Genomic DNA, 15,523 nt, shown 5'->3' on the forward strand with positions numbered 1-15,523 from the left:
CCCATCACCTGAACTCCTGGTTCTGTGTGCCATCTCTATTTTTTTTAAATCTAATTTCTTATCTCTCTCTCTCTTCCTTTCCTTTCTCCTGCCCACCTAGCTGCATGTGCCATATCTGTTCCTTCTGCATGGGCTGTGTGACACAGTACAGCTAGAAATCCACCAGCATATGGCTTCCCCAGGTCTGGGCCACTCCAACAGAAGTCTCCCTCAACACTTCTTCTTTTTTTGGCTTCTGTTTCTCTATCATCTTTCTCTTCGTTTCCACACCCATTTAGCTCCACACATCACATTCTCATGCCTCTGTCCTGCCTGTTACCACCGTGTGCTGAACATCACACTCCTGAGCAGCACAGGCATGGTCTACCAGAAGCTGTCTTGCATTGCACCCCAGCTCTGCTCTGTTGACACCAGTAGGTGCTGAAAATGGCCCATCCCAGTCCTTCGCCCTGCACTGGACCTCCCCTGCTGCACCATAGCTAAGCAACTGACCTGGCATATTGGACAAGGTAGTGAGAAGTATTGTGCCCACAGATGAGCACACAACAAAGAATGCCCGGCATGCCTACTCAGAAATAACCAAATAAAACAAAAAAGAAGGATGAAACAAACAAATCTAAAATCAGTAAATGAGGAAAATAATTACTGAATGTCCCAAAGACAGCAGACAATATAAAAAAGGATAAAAAATCAAGACAGGGTGGTTCCAGTAGGCATCCAAAATAAAACACCAGATGACCTTCCAGTAGAAGAAAAGGCACTGGACCTTCCTGATAGGGAATTCAAATCTCTAATATTCAGGGCAATCCAAGAGATGAAGGAAAAAGCAGACAAAAATGAGGAAAAAAAATAGACAAAATCAGGGAAAAGACAGGTAAAACAATGAAAGAATTCAGGAAGATAACACAGGAACAAAATGCCAAAATAAACTCACAACTAGTAATCACACAAAAACAGCCATTAGAAATCCAAAAGACAAACAAGATTTTGGAAAGGGACAGTGTCATAGAAGGTTTAAGGAGCAAATTCGAAACAATGGAAGGCAGGATCAGTGAAATTGAAGACAAATCCTTGTATACTACTCTGTTTGAGGAAAAATCAGAGAAAAGAATGAAGAAACCCTGAGAACAATGTGGAATGCAGTCAAAAGCAAAAATGTGTAAGTGATCAGGGCTCCAGAAAGGGGGAGAAAATGGAAAACACAGAGATCATTGAAAAATTGCTGACAGAAAACTTCCCTTAATATCATGAAAGATGAAAAATTGACCATCCAAGAAGCTCGGTGGACCACATATAGGATAAAAAAAAAAAAAAAAATAGGATAGACACCCCCAAAAATCAACAAAACATATCATAATCACACTCACCAAAACCAAAGACCAAGAAGGAATCCTGAGAGCAGCTTGAGAAAAACAAAAAGTCACATACAGAGGGGAAACAATAAGACTAAGCTTTGATTACTTGGCAGAAACCATGCAGGCAAGAAGGCAATGGAATAACATATGTAAAACCTTGAAAAAAAAATTGCCAACCAAGAAAAATATATCCCCCAAAAGTCTTGCTCAAATATGATGGTGAAATTAAGACATTTCCAGCTAAAAAAATTAAGGGAATATGTGAAAACCAAATCAAACTTACAAGAATTATTAAAGGAAATCCTTTGGTTAGAGAATCGACAACATCAGACAACAGCCTGAATCTAGGACTCAAGGCCTCATCAGCCAGATACCCATCTAGATAATGAACTCTCAAGGATAAAACTAAAAGATTTACACTGGGGAGCCAGAGAGATTAATCTATAAAGGCCATCAACATCAGAACAATAAAAGAGGGAATAAATGGTGTAGATGTAGAACTTGCAAATGGAGAGGAAGTCAAGGTGATACCAAGTAACAAAATACTGGTTGAAACTTAGAAAGATAAGGGTAAATTTCAAGGTAACCTCAAAGAAAGTTAACAAATCTACTCATCAAAATAATGAAGAAAAGCATAAAGCTTCAGTAAACACAAAATCTGCAAAAATGAAAGGAATGAAAAAAAGAATCCACAAAAAATAGGAATTCAGCACAGAAGAGTAAGGGGATCAAAGATAACATCAGCACAAACAAATAAACAAAAGCACTACAAAATTACAGCAATAAACTCACATCTATGGTGGGTATCAATAATTACACCGAACATAAATGGCCTAAACCCACCCATAGAGAGACAGAGAGCAACAGAATGGATGAAAAAAGGACCTGTCAATATGTTATCTACAAGCGACGCATCTTAGAAACAAAGACATAAATTTATTAGATATTAAAGCACAGGAAAAAAATATATCAAGCAAAAGCTATCAAAAAAAAAAAAAAAAAAAGCCAGGAGTGGCAATACTAATATCAGATGCAATAGGCTTTAAAACAAAATCCAACATAAAAGACAAAGAATGGCATTATATAATGATTAAAGGAACAAGCTATCATGAAGACATAACCGTAATAAGTATCTATGCACCCAGTGATGGGGCTCCAAAACCATAAAGCAAACTCTAACAGCTTTGAAAAGAAGAATTGACAATTCCACAATAATAGTAGGAGACTTCAACACATCACTCTTGGTAAAGGACAGAACATCTAGAAAGAAACTCAATAAAGATACAGAGGATCTAAAATCCACAATTAGCCAACTTGATCTCGTAGACATATATTGAATACTCCACCCAACCACTGCAGGTACACATTCTTTTCTGATGCACATGGATGTTCTCCAGAATAGGCCACGTGGTAGGCCACAAAGCAACCCTCAACAAAATCCAAAACACTGAGATAATACAAAGTATCTTCTCTGATCACAATGCCATCAAAGTAGAAATTAACAACAGGAAGAGTAAGGAAAAAAAAAAATCAAATACATGGAAAAAGAATAACACCCTGCTTAAAAACCACTGGGTAATAGAAGAAATCAAAGGTGGAATAAAAAAATTCCTAGAATCAAATAAGAATGAAAACACATCATACCAAAACCTTGGGGACACAGCAAAGGCAGTGCTCAGAGGTCAATTTACAACAAAAGATGCACATGTCAAAAAAAAAAAAAAAAAAGAAGGGACAAAATCAAAACATTAGCTACACAATTCAAACAAATAGAAAGAGGACAGCAAACGAAGCCCATAGCCATGAGAAGAAAGGAAATAATAAAGATCAGGGCAGAAATAAATGAAAGAGAGAATAGAAAAAATAGAAAAAATCGACAAATCCAAAAGTTGGTTCTTTGAAAATATCAACAAAATTGACAAACCATTGGACAAATTGATAAAATAAAAACAGAGGAGGAAGCAAATAACACAAATAAATGAAATGGGGGACATTACAACAGACCCAGCTGAAATAAAAAGGGCCATAGTAGAGTACTATATGAAAAACTATACTCCAGCAAATTTGAAAAACTAGAGGAAATGGACAAATTTCTAGAAACACACTACCTACCCAAACTAACACAAACTGAAGTTGAAAATCTGAACAGACACATAAGAAGGGAAGAGATTGAAAAGGTAATAATAAAAAAAACTCGTACCCAAAAAAAAAAAGCCCTGACCCAGATGTCTTCACCGGAGAATGCTACTAGTCAGGGAAGAGCTTACGTCAGTACTGCTCAAACTATTTCAGAACATAGAAAAGGAGGGGATACTTCTGAATTCTTTCTATGAAGCCAGCACAACCCTGAGACCAAAACCAGGCAAAGACATCACAGAAAAAGAAAATTACAGACCAATATCTCTCATGAGTATAGATGCAAAATTTCTCAACAATATTTTAGCCAATTGAATTCAGCATCACATCAAAAAAATAATACACCATGACTGAGATTCCTACCAGGTATGCAAGAATGGTTCAACATTAGAAAATCAATCAAAGTAATACACCACAGAAATAAAATAAAAGAATCATATGATCATTTCGATGGATGCAGTAAAGGCATTTGATAAAGTCCAACATCCATTCCTGATACAAACTCTCTCCAAATCTTGTGAGTGGCCATCTAAGATGCTCCCTGGCCTCACCTTGTCTGGAACAAGGGAGAATGAAGAAAACCAGAAACACCATAGCCTCCACCAGACTGAGTCCAGCACAATTAAATGGTGCCTGGCTACTACCACTGGCTCCTGTGACAGGGATCACAACGGAGAATCTAAAGCAGAGCTGGAGAAAAATGTAGAACAAAATACTAAGCTAAAAAAAAGATTTACTGGTCTGACAATGACTGAAGAACCTCCAAGAGTATGGCTCCTGCACACGCTTTTAGCTCAGTAATGAAGTCACTCCTGAGGTTCACCCTTCAATCAAAGATTGGACAGGCCCATACAACAAAACGAAACTAAATGAGCACACCAGCCCAGTAAGGATGAGAAGGCAGGAGGGGACAAGAAGGCTGGTAATAGGGTACCCAAGGTCGAGAAGTAGAGAGTGTTGACATGTTGTGGTGTTGGCCACCAATGTCACAAAATAATATGTGTTCTAATTGCTTAATGAGAAGCTAGTTTGCTTTGTAAACTTTCATCTAAAGTACAAAAAAAAATTAAGAAAAAAATCAAATGACATATTACATTGGGCAATCTGCTATAAAAGACCTCTTTAAAGTGTTAAAAAGCAAAGATGTCACTTGAAGGACTAAGGTGCACCTGACTCAAGCCATGGTGTTTTCAGTGGCCTCATAAGCATGTGAAAGCTGGACAATGAATAAGGAAGGCCGAAGAAGAATTTATTCCTTTGAGTTATGGTGTTGGTGAAGAATATTGAATATGCCGTGAACTGCCAGAAGAAGAAACAAATCTGTCTTGGAAGAAGTACAGCCAGAAAGTTCCGTAGATGCAAGGGTGATGAGACTTTGTCTCCCATACTTGGATCATGTTATCAGGCATGACCAGCCCCTTGGGAAGGACATCATGCTTGGTAGGGTGTCAGGAAAAAAGAGGAAGACCTTCAAGGAGATGGATTGACACAGCTGCTGCAACAATGAGTTCAAGTATAACAAAGATCATGAGGATGGTGCAAGACTGGCCAGTTTTTTTTTTTTTTTCTGTTGTGCATAGGGTCGCTATGAGTTGGAACCAATTCAACGGCACCTAACAACAATCACAGGGATCTCTTAGTGCGTCTTTCATTAGTTGTGATTCCCCATGAACACCCAAATGTTTTAAAACTATGAGCGTGAATTACTCAATGTTACTTCCTACTAGCTATATTGCTTTATACATTTTAAGAAAATGCATGCTGTAGCTTAATCCTTCAAAATCCACAAATGTTATATGATTTATTTAATGAGATTTCAACTATTACTGATAACATTTTAACCAATCTGCCCTAACTGTAAGTTTTTTGGCTCTATTATTCAGCTTTGCTTATCTTTTCTTTTCCTCTCTGTATTGGGTTTTGGGTTAGAACACTTACGGAAATTATTTACCCCTAACTGCCAGTCATTGCTTGTCACAATGACACCGATTTTTAGCTTAGATCTCAGTTTATCCTGTTTTTTTAATTCCCTCCTCCAAAGGAAGTGAGAGCAAAGATTAAAATCCAATTTTAGCTGTAAATATCACAGATAGAAAGAAATTCCAAAGAATTTCCCAATTACTACCACATCCTTAATAATTGCAATGTTTCAACAAACAGATGCAGCTCTGAAAGTGCCCACTTGTCTGTGCCAAGAAATTTGGAAGACAGCTACCTGGCCAACTGACTGGAAGAAATCCATATTTGTGCCCATTCCAAAGAAAGGTGATCCAACAGAAAGTGAAAATTTTCAAATACTACCATTAATATCACACACAAGTAAAATTTTGCTGAAGATCATTCAAAAGTGGCTGCAACAGTACATCGACAGAGAACTGCCAGAAATTCAAGCTGGATTCTGATGAGGATGTGGAATGAGGAATAGTTTTGCTGATGTCAGATGGATCTTGAGAATACCAGAAAGATGTTTACCTGTGTTTTATTGACTATGCAAAAGTGTTCGACTGTGTGGATCATAACAAGTTATGGATAACATGAAGAATAGGAATTTCAAAACACTGAATTGTTCTCATGAGGAACAAGGCCACAAGGCAATCGTTTGAACAGAACGAGGGGCTACTGTGTGGTTTAAAATCAGGAAAGGTATGCATCAGGGTTGTATACTTTCACCACATTTATTCAATCTGTATGCTGAGCAAATAATTTGAGAAGCTGGACTACGTGAAAAACAGCAAGGCTGCGCCAGTACTGGAAGAAGACTAGATTATAACCTGCGATATGCAGATGACAAAACCTTGCTTGTTGAAAGTGAAGAGGACTTGAAGGACTTACTGATGAAGACCAAAGACTACAGCCTTCAGTATGGATTACTCCTCAACAAAAAGAAAATAAAAATCCTCATAACTGGACCAATAGCAACATCATGATAAATGGAGAAAATATTGGCATTGTCAAAGATTTCACTTCACTTGGCTCCACAGTCAATGCCCATGGCAACAGCAGTCAAGAAATCGAATGATATATTGCATTGGGCAAATGTGATGCAAAAGATCTCTTTAAAGTATTAAAAAGCACATATGTCACTTTAAGAACTAAGGTACCCCTGATCCAAGCTGTGGTGTTTTCAGTGGCCTCATATGCATGTGAAAGCTGGACAATGAATATGGAAGACTGAAGAAGAACTGATGCCTTTGAATTACGATGTTGGTGAAGAATATTGACTATACCATTGACTGACAGTAGAATGAACAAATCTGTCTTGGAAGAAGTACAGCCAGAATGCTCCTTAGAAGCAAGGATGGCAAGACTTTTTTTTTCCTTGAGCAAAACTTATTTATTTATTTTATTGTACTTTAGATGAAGGTTTACAGAACAAATAAGTTTCTCATCAAACAGTACACATATCATTTTATGACATTGGTTAACAACTCCACTACATGTCAACACTCTCCCTTCTCAACTTTGGGTTCCCTATTACCAGCTTTCCTTTCCCCTCCTGCTTTCCAGTTTCTACCCAGGGCTGGTGTGCCCCTTTATTCTCGTTTTGTTCTATGGGCCTGTCCAATCTTTGGTTGAAGGGTGAACCTCAGGAGTGACTTCATTACTGAGCTGAAAGGGTATTACAGGGGCCATACTCTCAGGGTTTCTCTAGTCTGTGTCAGGCCTCAAGCCTGGTCTTTCTTTTTGAGTTGGAATTTTGTTCTACATTTTTCTCCAGCTCTGTCCAGGACCCTCTATCGTGATTCCTGTCAGAGCAGTGAAGTATCCTAGATGGCCACTCACAGGCTTTTAAGACCCCAGATGCTACTCACCAAAGTAGAATGTAGACCATTTTCTTTACAAACTAAGTTATGCCAATTGAGTTAGATGTTCCCCATGACCATGGTCCCCAAGGATCTCAGCCCAGCAATTTAGTCCCTCGGGGAGTTTGGATGTGTCTATGGAGTTTCCATGGCCTTGCCTTGTACGAGTTGTGCTGGCTTCCCCAGATTTGTGTACTGTCTTACCCTTCACCAAAATTACCACTTACCTGTTGTCTGTTTAGTGTTTTTCCATCCCTACCCCTCCCCTCCCTCATAAACATCAAAGATTGTTTCTTTTTGTATGTAAACCTTTTTCAGTAAAGTATTGGTCTCATACAATATTTGTCCTTTTGTGACCGACTTATTTTACTCAGCATAATGCCCTCCACATTCTTTCATGTTATGAGATCTGTAATAGCCAAAATTCTTTCACAGTCTGTAGTTTCTCTTTTTACTCTTTTGGTGGTATAAGTGTTTAATTTTTAGAAGATTCCAGTTGTCTAGCTTATCTTCTGGAGTTTGTGTGTTGTTGATTGTGGTTTGTATCCTGTTAATGCCATGTATTAGGGTCTTTAAGTTTGATCCTATTTTTTCTTCTATGAACTTCATGGCTTTTGGCTTTATATTCAGGTCTTTGAACCATTTTGAGTTAGTTTTTGTATATTGTGTGAAGTGTGGGTCTTGTTTCATATTTTTGTAGATGGACATCCAGTTTTGGCAGCACCGTTTGTTAAAAAGACTGTCTTTTCCCATTTGATGGACTTTGGACCCTTGTTGAAGATCAGGTAACCATCGGTGGATGGACCAACGACATTTTTTAATGAGATGGAGAAACAAATCACCAACTTCATATGGAGAGGGAAGAGGCCCCAGATAAGTAAAGCATTACTGAAGAAGAACGAAGTGGGAGGCCTCACGCTACCTGATTTTAGGACCTATTATACTGCCACAGCAGTCAAAACAGCTTGGTACTGGTACAACAATAGGTACATAGATCAGCGGAACAGAATTGAGAACCCAGATGTAAATCTATCCACCTACGAGCAGCTGATATTTGACAAAGGCCCCAAGTTGTTAAATGGGGAAAAGACAGTCTCTTTAACAAATGATGCTGGCATAACTGGGTATTAATCTGCAAAAAAATGAAACAGGACCCATACCTCACACCATGTACAAAAACTAACTGAAAATGGATGAAAGACCTAAATATAAAATCTAAAACGATAAAGATCATGGAAGAAAAAATAGGGACAGTGCTAAGTGCCCTAATACATGGCATAAATTGTATACAAATCATAACTGACAATGCACAAACACCAGAAGGGAAACTAGATATCTGGGAGCCCCTAAAATTCAAACACTTACACTCATCAAAAGGCTTCACCAAAAGAGTAAAAAGAGAACCTACAGACTGGGAAAAAATTTTTGGCTATGACATATCCAGTAAGCGTCTAATCTCTAAAATCTACATGATACTGCAGCATCTCAACAGCAAAAAGACAAATAGCCCAATTAAAAAATGGACAAAGAGTATGAATAGACAATTCACCAAAGAGGACATTCAGGTGGCTAACAGACACATGAGGAAATGCTCACGATCATTAGCCATTAGAGAAATGCAAATTAAAACTACAATGAGATACCATCTCACCCCAGCAAGGCTGGCACTAATCCAAAAAAACACAAAACAATAAATGTTGGAGAGGTTGTGGAGAGATTGGAACACTTATGCACTGTTAATGAAAATGTAAAATGTTACAACCACTCTGGAAAATGATTTGGCATCTTCTTAAAAAGCTAAAAATAAAAGTCCCATATGATCCAGCAATCCCACTCCTAGGTGTATATCCTAGAGAAATGAGCTGTCACACAAGTAGACATATGTACACCCATGTTCACTGCAGCAGTGTTCACAACAGCAAAAAGAGGGGAACAACCTAGGTGCCATCAACAGACGAATGGATAAACAAATACACAATGGAATACTATGCAAAGATAAAGAACAATGATGAATTGATGATACATCTCACCACATGGATGAATCTGGAGGGCATCATGCTGAGTGAAATAAGTCAGTTACAAAAGGACAAATATTGTATGAGACCACTATTATAAGAACTTATGAAAAGGTTTAAACACAGAAGAGAGCATTCTTTGATGGTTACGAGGGTGGGGAGGGAGGGGAATGGGAATTCACTAACTAGATAGCAGAAAAGGATCAACTCTGGTGAAGGGTAGGACAATACACAATGCAGGGAAAGTCAGCACAACTGCACCAAAGCAAATGCGAGGAAGATTCCTGGACACATCCAAAAGGCTTCCAGGGACAGAGTAGCTGGGGCTGGCCCTGGGGACCATAGTTTTGGGGAACATCTAGGTCAATTGGTATAACAAATTTTATTATGAAAATGTTCTGCATCCCATTTTGATGAGTAGCATCTGGGGTATAGAAAGCTTGCAAACAGCCATCTAAGATGCATCAATTGGTCCCATTCCACCTGGAGCATAGGAGAAAGAAGAGCATTAAAGACACAAGGAAAATATTAGCCCAAGAGACAAAAGGGCCACATAAACCAGAGACTCCACCAGCCTGAGACTAGAAGAACTGGGTGGTGTCTGGCTACCACCAATGACCACCCTGACAGGGAACACAACAGACAGTCCTGCAGAGAGTGGGAGAAAAGTGTGGAGCAGAACTCAAATTCTAGAGAAAAGACCAGACTTAATGGTCTGATAGAGACTGGAGGAACCCCTGAAACTATGGCCCCCGGACGCTCTGTTAACCCAGAACTAAAACCATTCCCTAAGCCCACTCTTCAGACAAAGATTAGACAAGACTGTAAAACTAAAAATAATACATGTGAGGAGTGTGCTTCTTAGTTCAATCAGATACACGAGACCAAATGAGCTGCTCCTGTTCAGAGGCAGAATGAGAAAGCAGGAAGGAACAGGGACTGGTTGAATGGACACAGGAACCCAGGGTGGAAAGGGGGAGTGTGCTGTCACATTGTGAGGATTGCAACTAATGTCACAAAACAATATGTGTATACATTTTTGTATGAGAAATTAACTTGAGCTGTAAAGTTTCACCTAAAGCACAACAAAAATAAATATATAAAAATAATAAATAAATAAGGTTTGTTCAGTTAAGGTCCCTTCACCACTGAGAGCCAAAGTGATAGACCAGATAGTGTCCTTCTAAAGCAAAGAAGGGCTTGATGCTAGAGAGTCTGCAGAAGGAAATTTAGCTTGATACCACAATTCAGGATATATTCCAAGTTAAGCTGTGTAACAACCTAAGGTTTTAGATACTTGGATCCACAAGCAATGAACATGGAAGCAGAAGTCAAGAAATCAAAAAATGTGTTGCATTGGGCAAAACCACTGCAAAAGACCTCTTTGATGTGTTCCAAATCAAAGATGTCACCTTGACAACTAAGGTGGTGCTGACCTAAACCATGGTATTTTCAATCACCTCATATGCACGAAAAATCTGGATAATGCATGAGGATGAAAGAAGAACTGATGCATATCAATTACGGTGTTGGCGAAGACTATCGAATACACCATGGATTGCCAGAAGAACAAACAAATCTGTCTTGGAAGAAGTACAGCTGGTATACTCCTTAGAAGCAAAGATGATGAGAGTTTGTCTTATGGACTTTGCACATGTTATCAGGAGGGATCAGTCCCTGGAGAAGGTTGTCATGCTTGGTAAAGTAGAGGGTCAGTGAAAAAGAGGAACATCCTCAAGGATATGGATTGACACAGCGGTTGCAACAATGGGCTCAAACATAGTAATGACTGTGAGGATAGCGCGGGACCAGGCAGTGTTTTGTTGTGTTGTACATGGGGTCACTATGAGTTGGAACCAACTCAACAGCACCTAAAAGCAGCAATATAACTTAAACCTTTCCTATTTGAGATTTGATTCCAGGTTAATTTACTGTGTCCAAAGACAGTTTCTGCTTCTAGCATTTTTAATCCAGTTTTCCCAATTCTTTACCTACTTTATCGTGAAGTCCTGTATCTCCACCTGGGAGCAGAGTAGATGCTCTTTGGACATATCAGACCTCAGTAGGAGTCATAATCTCATTTTGATCTCAGGGCTGAAAGCCAAAGATTCATGTAGAGAGAGGGAGGCTGTTACGACAACACTACCAGCAAAGCTCTAAGGCACATGTCTAGAAGTGTGAGAGCTTCAGATGGGCCCTTTGTGGCACTTAGAAGTGTCACTCTGTGGTGAAGCAAATGTCTTTACTACTCCTAGCCAAGCCATTTTGTCATGTACTTATGGTTGCCCCTAATCCACCTCAAATTAGGAGCAGGCAGGAGCATTGCATGGAACAAATTGTAAGCACAACTAGGGAGGGTTTCTCTGATGTTCTTTTATCTGAATCAAGATATACTGCTCTATATTCAGAATTTAGAATTTGAGTCACACTCTACCATTCATAGTGCCAGGCAGCTAATAACTGTTTTTAACAGATTGATTGACTTTTCTGCCTCCTTAAGTTCTAAATGTTACAAGTGAAAAAAACAAAACAAAACAAAACAAACAATGACAAAACAAAATCAAACTTTCCTGAACTTGTCTAAATATTTTCTGTCACAATTTTTTATCAAGTTACTGTTTACACTGAAGGTCATTGATTAAGATCAATGCTGTTGTCTACAACTTATGTACGTATGCTTCCTTTTCTCTTATGCAAATATCTAGGAGCGCAATTTCTAGGTCATATGGTAACTGTATGTTTAACTTTACAAGAAATTGCTGTTTTGCAAAGTGGCTCTACTATTTTACATTTCCACCAGCAATGTATAAGAGCTCCAACTTCTTTGTATTTATGCCAGTACTTAGTATTATCAATTTTATTTCTACCAGCAGGACTGTATTAAAAAAAAAAAAAACCAAAAAACAGTATTTTTCCAGGGAGTTGAATACTTGTTGCTTCTTTATTGATCAGCTTGCATTTTGTTGTTGTTGTTGTGTGCTGTCGAGTTGATTCCAACTTACCAAAGCAGAGTAGAACTGCTCCATAATATTTTGAAGGCTGCGATGTTTATTAAAGCAGATTGCCACATCTTTCTCCCGTGGAGCTGCTGGTGGATTTGCACTGCTGACCGATCAGTTAGCAACTGAGCACTTAACCACTGTAAATAGGGTTCCTTAAACTTGCATTTAGTACTTATAAAAACTTTTTTTTTTAAATTGAGCTTTAGATGAAGGTTTACAGAACAAACTAGTTTCTCATCGAACAGTACACACATTGTTGTATGACATTGGTTAACAACCCCATGACATGTCAATACTCTCCCTTCTCAAACCTGGGTTCCCTATTACAAGCTGTCCTGTTCCCTCCTACCTACCAGTCCCTGCCTCAGGGCGGGTGCACCCCTTTAGCCTTGTTTTGTTCCATGGGACTATTCAATCTTTGGCTGAAGGATGAACCTCAGGAGTGGCCTCATTACCGAGCTGAAATTGTGTCTGGGGGCCATACTCTCAGGGTTTCTCCAGTCTCCGTCAGGCCAGCAAGTCTAGTCTTTCTTTCTGAGTTGGAATTTTGTTCTACATTTTTCTTCAGCTCTGTCTTGGACTCTCTATTGTGATCCCTGCCAGAGCAGCCAGTGGTAGTACCTGGGCACCATCTAGTTGTACTGGACTCAGTCTGGTGTAGGCCGTGGTAGATGTGGTCCATTAGCCCTTTGGACTAGTCTTTCCCTTATGTCTTCAGTTTTCTTCATTCTTCCTAGCTCCTGAAGGGGTGGGACAGGTGGAGTATCGTAGATGGCCGCTCATAGGTTTTTAAGACTCCAGACACTACTCACCAAAGTAGAATGTAGAACACATTCTTTATAAACTCTTTGTGCCAATTGAGCTAGAGGTTCCCTGAGACCATGGTTCCCACAGCCCTCAGCCCAGCAATTCTGTCCCACAGGTCCATGTGTCTATGGAGCTACCATGGGCTTGCCTTGTACAGGTTGTGCTGGCTTCCCCAGTATTGTGTACTGTCTTACCCTTCACCAAAGTTTCCATGCATCTATTGTCTATTTAGTGGTTTTCCGTCCCCACCCTCCCTCGTAACTATCAAAAATTGTTTCTTTTTTTATGAAAACCTTTTCATTAGTTTTTACAGTAGTGGTCTCATACAATATTTGTCCTTTTGTGACTGACTTATTTCATTCAGCATAATGTCCTCCAGATGCATCCATGTTATGAGATGCTTCACAGGTTCATCGTTGTTCCTTAGCGTTGCATAATACTCCATTGTGTGTATGTACCACAGTTTGTTTATCCATTCATCTGTTGATGGGCATATAGGTTGTTTCCATCTTTTTGCTATCCTGAACAATGCTGCAGTGAACATGGATGTACATATATCTATTTGTGTGATGACTTTTATTTCTCTAGGATACATTCCGAGTAGTAGGATTGCTGGATCAAATGGTATTTCTGTTTCTAGCTTTCTAAGGAAGTGCCATATTGTTTTCCAAGAAGGTTGTATCATTTTGCATTCCCACCAGCAGTGCATAACAGCTCAGATCTCCCTGCATCCTTTCCAACATTTGTTATTTTCTGTTTTATTGATTCATGCCAGTAATGCCGGGGTGAGATGGTATCTCATTGTGGTTTTGATTTGCATTTCTCTGATGGCTAGAGATCATGAGCATTTCCTTATGTGTCTGTTGGCAGCCGAATGTCTTCTTTGGTGAAGTGTCTGTTCATTTCCTTTGCCCATTTTTTAATTGGATTATTTGCCTTTTTGTTGTAGACATGTTGGATTTTCTTGTAGATTTTGGAGAATAGACCTTTGTCTGATTTATAATAGCCAAAAATTGTTTCCCAGTCTGTAGATTCTGTTTTTACTCTTTTGGTGAAGTCTTTTGATGAACATAACTGTTTAATTTTTAGAAGATCCCAGTTATCTAGCTTATCCTCTGGAGCTTGTGCATTGTTGGTTGTGATTTGTATCCTGTTAATGCCATGTATTAGGGCCTCTAGTGTTGATCCTATTTTTGATTCTATGAACTTCATAGTTTTTGGTTTTATATTTAGGTCTTTGATCCATTTTGAATTAGTTTTTGTATATGGTGTGAGTTATGGGCCTTGTTTCATTTTTTTGCAGTTGGACATCCAGTTTTGCCTGCACCATTTGTTAAGCAGACTGTCTTTTCCCCATTTGACAGACTTTGGGTCCTTGTCAAAGATCAGGTGACCATAGGTGATGGATTTACATCTGGGTTCTCAATTCTGTTCCATTGGTCAATGTATCTGTTGTACCAGTAGCAGGCTGTTTTGACTATTGTAGCTGTATAGTAGGCTCTGAGGTCAGGTAGTGTGAGTCCTCCTACTTTATTCTTCTTCAATAGTGCTTTACTTATCTGGGGCTTCTTCCCTTTCCATATAAAGTTAATAATAAGTTTTTCCAAGTCTTTAAAGAATGTTGTTGGTATTTGGATCAGTATTGCATAGTATTTATAAATCACTTTGGGTAGAATGGTCATTTTCAAAATGTTGAGTCTACCTATCCATGAGCAAGTTAAGTTTTTCCATTTATGTAGATCTCTTTTGGTTTCTTGCAGTAGCCTTTTGTAGTTTTCTTTGTATAGGTCTTTTACATCCATGGTTAGATTTATTTCCAAATATTTTATTTTTGGGGGGGCTATTTTTTTTATTATTATAAATGGTATTGTTTTCCTGATGTCCTTTTCATCGTTCTCTTTATTCATGTATAAAAACTTTTGATTCTAAATTTTGTGTTACATTTTATAATACTCAGCTCCAGTGGATCTATTCATGGTCCTAGTACTTTATCTTTCGAGTTTGTTTCTCCTTTTACTGTGGACACAGTGGATGGAAAAGAGAAGTGCCCACCTGGGCCATCTTCCTTAATCCTTGGAATATATTTCAGATGAATGCTAAGGATATCAACAAGTCTGTATGTATGGTAAGTGTGCTTTATTTTTGCAAATAGTTTGCAATGGTTAAGTAAGGCTATTTACATCTTTAATTAATTTTCATTTCCAGGCCAAATTTTAAAGGATGTAATTTCAAAAGGATATATTGAGTTTTACAAGTGAAAAATACAGAAGTAGCAAAGAGGTTCTTTCAGACATAAAGTAGAGTATGTATATGTTTATATTTTTTACTTTTAAAACAATTGAAATTGAGAAAATAAGAATTAGTCGTTTGTATTAGGACTTCAGTCCCTTTTTCTAAGATTGTGC

This window comes from Loxodonta africana, chromosome 16, assembly GCF_030014295.1.
Source record: "Loxodonta africana isolate mLoxAfr1 chromosome 16, mLoxAfr1.hap2, whole genome shotgun sequence".
In the NCBI taxonomy this organism is placed as follows: domain Eukaryota; kingdom Metazoa; phylum Chordata; class Mammalia; order Proboscidea; family Elephantidae; genus Loxodonta; species Loxodonta africana.